Source organism: Bos javanicus, chromosome 18, assembly GCF_032452875.1.
Source record: "Bos javanicus breed banteng chromosome 18, ARS-OSU_banteng_1.0, whole genome shotgun sequence".
NCBI lineage: Eukaryota > Metazoa > Chordata > Mammalia > Artiodactyla > Bovidae > Bos > Bos javanicus.
Genome location: NC_083885.1, coordinates 60,374,057 through 60,380,447, shown reverse-complemented (window position 1 = coordinate 60,380,447; position 6,391 = coordinate 60,374,057). Strand labels below are relative to the sequence as shown.

General features: G+C 42.1%; 1 pseudogene; it reads right to left on the bottom strand.

Annotated features, from left to right (window-relative positions):
* Positions 1 to 1,075: 1,075 nt before the first annotated feature.
* LOC133229735 (large ribosomal subunit protein eL39-like) lies at positions 1,076 to 1,460 on the bottom strand (annotated as a pseudogene).
* Positions 1,461 to 6,391: the final 4,931 nt, after the last annotated feature.

Sequence of the window (6,391 nt, the reverse complement as noted above, 5' to 3'; positions counted from 1 at the left end):
TTTACATTTGATTTTTAAGCACAATTCTACATTTTTTACATTATTCACACATTTTCCAGGGTAAATGCTCTCTTTTTTTTTTTCTAAAGTGTGTAAATATTTAGGACAAACCTCTTTTATCACTTACTGACTTCTAGCGTTTTTCTCCAGTATGTGCTGTCTAATGTCAAGTGAGGTGATGGCTCTGATTAAAGCCTTTGCCACATTCCTTGCAAATGTAAAGTTTCTTCAGAGCATGAAATCTCTGATGTCTAGTGAGACTTGAAAGTGAAAAGTGAAAGTGAAGTCACTTAGTTGTGTCCAACTCTTTGCGACCCCAAGGACTGTAGCCTACCAGGCTCCTCTGTCCACAGAATTTTCCAGGCAAGAGTACTGGAATGGGTTGCCATTTGAGATCTGGGTAAAAGCTCACACTCTTTACATTTGCATAATTTCTCCCCAGTGTGAGTTCTTTGATGTTGAGTAATGCTTCCAAACCAGTTAAAGGTTTGGCAACATTCCTTACACTTAGAAAGTTTCTGGGGCTTCCCAGGTGGCGCTAGTGGAAAAGAACCTGCCTGCCAGTGCAGGAGACAAAAGAAACTTGGGTTCAATCCCCTGGGTTGGGAAGACCCCCTGGAGGAGGGCATGGCAAGCCACTTCAGTGTTCTTGACTGGAGAATCCCATGGACCTCTGAGGAGCCTGGAGGGCTCGAAGAGCCGGACATAACTGAAGTCACTTAGCGTGCATACATGTGCTTGTACAAAGTTTCTCTCTGGTGTGAATTTGCAGATGTATAGTAAGACTTGAGCTCTGATTAAAGGCTTTGCCGCATTCTTTACATTTGTAAGGTTTCTCTCCAGTATGGATTCGCTGGTGTCTAATAAGAGCTGAGTAACGGGCAAAGGCTTTGCCACAATCCTTACACTTATAAGGCCTCTCCCCAGTATGAATTACCTGATGTTGAATAAGATTTGAACAATGGATAAAGGTTTTGCCACATTCTTTACATGTGTATGGTTTCTCCATGGTATGAATTCGCTGATGTTGATTAAGGCTTGCATGCCACTTAAAGGCTTTGTCACACTCCTTACATTTTTTTTTTTTTTCCAACGTTTTATATTTATTACTGGGTCTCAGACTGATAGTGAGGAAATAACTTCATGAGCCAAGCATTACAGTAGTGATGTTTTCATTGTGATTTGGCTGCTTAAAAAAGTGGTCTTAACATGTGTGCCACACATGTTAAGACCACTTCTTATAGACCCAGCTTGCTTCTTATAGACCCAGCTTGGTTCTTCTCCAATGTCTTCTCTTGGAGTTGTACCTGATTTTATTGCCAGTTTTCATTCAAATCCATTGAGGAATGGGACGATTCTGCTTTTGTTTCTTGGCCAGGAATCGCTTGATCCTGAAAGTCTTGTGAGAAGACATGGTGAGGAGAGAACTCAACTGCACATAGGATGGCGGAGAAGAGAAAAGAGCCACTCCTTACATTTAAAAGGTTTCTCCCCAGTATGAATTCTTTGATGTTTAGTAAGTTTTGAGCTCTGATTAAAGGCTTTTGCACACTCTGTACATCTATAAGTCTTCCCCCCAGTAAGAATTACCTGATGTTGAATAAGACTTGAACAGCAGCTAAAGGTTTTGCCACACTCTTTACATTTATATAGTTTCTTCCCAGTATGAATTTGCTGCTGTTGAGTAAGGCTTGATTGCCAGTCAAAGGCTTTGCCACAGGAGAGTGAAATAGCTGGCTTAAAGCTCAACATTCAGAAAACGAAGATCATGGCACCCAGTCCCATCACTTTATGGGAAATAGATGGGGAAACAGTGGAAACAGTGTCAGACTTTATTTTGGGGGGCTTCAAAATCACTGCAGATGGTGACTGCAGCCATGAAATTAAAAGACGCTTACTCCTTGGAAGGAAAGTTATGACCAACTTAGATCACATATGGAAAAGCAGAGATATTACTTTGCCAACAAAGGTCCGTCTAGTCAAGGCTATGGTTTTTCCTGTGATCATGTATGGTTGTGAGAGTTGGACTGTGAAGAAGGCTGAGTGCCAAAGAATTGATGCTTTTGAACTATGGTGTTGGAGAAGACTCTTGAGAGTCCCTTGGACTGCAAGGAGATCCAACCAGTCCATTCTGAAGGAGATCAGCCCTAGGATTTCTTTGGAGGGAATGATGCTGAAGCTGAAACTCCAGTTCTTTGGCCACCTCATGCGAAGATCTGACTCATTGGAAAAGACTCTGATGCTGGGAGGGAGTGGGGGCAGGAGGAGAAGGGGACGACAGAAGATGAGATGGCTGGATGGCATCACTGACTCGATGGACTTAAGTCTGAGTGAACTCCGGAATTTGGTGATGGACAGGGAGGCCTGGCGTGCTGCGATTCATGGGGTCGCAAAGAGTCGGACACGACTGAGTGACTGAACTGAACTGAACTGAACTGTACATTTGAAAGGCTTCCTTCCTATATGAATTTGTCTATGTCTGTTTAGACTTGATGATTTACTAATAACTTTTCCACATTTATTACATTTGCAGCATTTTTGCTTAGTCTGAATAAGTTTTGAAGACTGATTACAACCTTTACCGTATTCACAACAATTATGATTTTTCTCTTCAATATGAATGCTCTTATAACTAGTAAGATTTGAGCTTTGATAAAAGACATTCCTACATTGATTACTTTTAGAATCATTGATAATTGAAGTCCCTGATATTTCATAACATTTGGGTCTTGGTCAAGGTTATACCCAGTTTCATTGCATGAATAGCTTCTCACTCCATCATACATACTCTTGTAATTATTGGGAGTAGAGCTCTTATGTAAGGCATTACTCATTTTACTACACTTGTAAAGTTGTTCCACACTAAGTATACCTCCACATGTATTGGACAGTGATGGTTCACTAAGGTCTCTCCTGGTATTATCAACATTACAGATTTTGGAATGGGCTGAAAATATCTGTTGGTTGAAGAATAATAAACCCTTGCTAAAAGATTCATTAAATTGATTATATTGGGAATTTCCCCCCTCATTTTTAAATTTCTGGTTTTCAGGCATTTTTTGAATGTATGTTTAATCGAAGCCTATGTTCAGAATTGTGTGACTGATTATTTGCAGTAGGAACTGGATGACTTTCCAGATTTTCCACATTTTTCTCAAGAGAACATGTATGTTTCAAACAACAATGTGGGTTTTTTCTTACCAACATACACTTCTCTGCAGATGTTGATGTTTCAAATTGGTGTTTTTCCCAATTTGACTCATATCCTTGATTTCTGTTGGCAGTAACATTTGCATTATGGGAAACTGTCTCAATTTCTTTATATCCATGTAAATATCCTCTCTGTCCTTCACATGCCCTTGTATATTTGCAGTCTTTCATTAAATATAAGTTGCCAAGGTGAACTCTTTCATACATTTCTAGCTTTGCTTTGGAGATTAAATCTTCTAACTGGATTTTTTGGCATCAAATCTTGCATGTTATGAGATGACACAGCTGAAAAATACCAAAGAACATGGTATTTTACTTACAAGTCTCAGTGAATATCCTTTAAAATTTACATAAAATTGATGAACCCTTAGCTAGATTGAGACAGAAGGACCAAGATGACAGAGGATTAGGCAGACATGGAGTTGATCTCTCTCCACAAATGCATCAAGAATACATCTGCAAATGTAACAATTCTCACAGAGCCTCTGCAGAAAATTAGCAGAGGACGTGAGACACCTAAAAGGACAAGAAGGATTCCTGCTAAGTGAGGTAGTTCAAAAGAAAGAAGAAGGAAAAGGAGGAGGAAAAGAAGCAAGATGGGACCTGCAACCCTGAGGGAAGCAGAAAGAAAGGGGTGAACTCCACATCCGGGGAAGAGAACATGGCAGCCAGCGTGTGGCAGGAGGACAGAGTGAGACCTGTACACGGGGTACTGACCCCTGCCCTGCCCACCCAGCCTGAGAGGGTGTCTACCACTGCAGACAAGGGCTCAGGGTGCTGAAATGTGGGGTTTGGAGAGCAGACCCAGGCAGAGGACTGCGGTTGGCTCTGAGGAGATATCCTCAGGGGACGGGAATGAGAGGAGAGCTCTGCAAAAGGGATGCTTGAGGTAGAAGCCTGAACCACCATAGTGCGGAGCGCCATTGGTGAGTGATGCCCAAGGCGAAGACCCACCATTGTTTGTAGCCTCTCTCCCCCTGTGCCGGCCCCTCCTCACCAGGCAGTGCGAAGGCCTCCCGCCAGGGTGGGTGCTCTCACGATGCTGGCTGCTGCCTCCTCCTCTGTGCCCCCTCCCTACCAGGGTAGACTGGTGGGCTCTGGGAAACCTCGGGAGCAGGTGCCTATGGGTCGTCCACATGCACAGAGCGGGCTAAACACTGCTGAGCCCTAGGGTCTGGAAATTAAGGAAGTAAAGCTGAAATCTTCTACTGGAAGCTGCACAAACTCATTTCTATACCATCACAACTGTCTTTGTAACCTACAGAGCATCTGAACGGACAACCAGGGCTCCCCCAGTCATAGAAGGTGTAGCTTTAGCAGCTGTAGACTTTGTGGGCTCCTACACTAGGGGGCGGGGCCAGGCCGGAGTCTGAGCTGCCCCACAGCACCACAGTGGGTCCAGCTCCATGATGAATGCCATCCTGGGACCTGACTTCAGAGGATCTATGCTGGTGACCTTCTGAAAACAACATCTGAGAGACACCAGGGCCGTGTGCCAGCATACACATGGTTAAAGTAGGGCCAAGGGCAGTGCCAACACAAGGCCACATGAGATTCACACAATGGGTGAAACTGACACACACAGCACACACAGAGGTGAACATCCTCAGAGGAGCAATACTCAGGGCCTTCTCTCCCAGTGGGTGTGCTCCAATCCCACCTTCCTCAACCACAGATCAGAATCACAGCGAAGAAACAGATCTGGGTGGGCTCTATTCCACCCACCAGGGAGCAGACCCCATCACAGACAGGGCAGTGACAGCCACAGAGCCAAGGGGAAGCGCGCTTCAATATCCAGGGCAGGCTCGGGTCACAGTAACAACAGTCAAAGCCCAGATCAAGGAGATAAGGGCACAAACCTCTGGACCAACCTCACCCATGAGGGTGCAGACACCACAGCAAGAGGAACTAGGATCCTGCAGCCTTCATAAGAGAGACCACAGGCACAAAAAAATTGGACAAAATGAAAGGACAAAGAAATATGTTGTAGAGGAAGGAGCAAGATAAAACCTACAAGAACCACTAAATGAAAAAGAGATAGGCAATCTAGTGATGACTTTTTGCTTTAAGTCATGTTGAATTGAGACATTTTCACAAATACTGGTGCTTAATAATTCTTTAATCCACTTCTTACCACATCTGTTTTTATTTGAGCATATTCTATTCAATGTTTGAATCTAAAAATCATAAATGACATTGACATACAACTAGTCAGAAAGTGAGAATATATAGAACAAGTCCGGGGAAGCTGATAACAAACAAGATAAACTTAAGTAGTAGTTCTTAAGAAATTAAATAAGAAATGAGACTTTAAAAATATGATGGGAACACAGGGAACTCTGCTCAATGCTCCATGGAGACTTAAGTGGAAGGAAATCTAAAAGAGAGTGGATATGTATACGTATAATTGATTCTCTTTTCTGTACAGCAGCACAACATTGTAAAATAGCTACACTCCAATAAGAACTTTTTAAAAAGATGTCTTCATAAAATCTAAAAATCTTAACAGTGAGAAACAACTATAAAAATATGGTAGAAAATGATCTAAGCTCCCATGTCAATTTATTTGAAAATTCATTGAGTTAAATGAATACATTAAAGTATTTTAGCATTGAGAAGTCAGAACAAATACACTTAAGATATTTCACATTAGTTCATATGAAGAAAAGGGAAACTTTGAAGTAACCCTGAGATTTGCATTCTCTCATTTTGGGGAGGTTTTGATTTATGCAGTGAAGACATTACGTGAGTTTAAAATTTACAAGGTCATATTTGTAGCTTGCAGTGTTATAGAGAATATAAATCAGGAAAAAAAAAGTGTCTCCAGTTTTCCTAGAACTTTGGCAGTGAATCTACAACTCCACTCACACACTTCTGTCTGGAGGTAGAAACAAACTTTAAAAAGAGTATCATAGAGTCACTCAGAAATGGGCACAGTTTTCCTAGGATCCCCAAGAAATGAAAGAGCAGCCAATTCATGCAGGTTGTCACAGGCCAAGAAGAGAATTTTGGTTCTCACTGTGAGTGAGAAAAGTAATCACTGCAGATGAATTCATGAATGATTAAAGAGACAGAATGGGGCAGATGTCCCTCTATGACAGCAACAGAAATAAACCCAGACTTTTCCAAAATCTTATCCACTGAAGCAGATCTTCCCAAATCACAAGACAAAGGATGACTT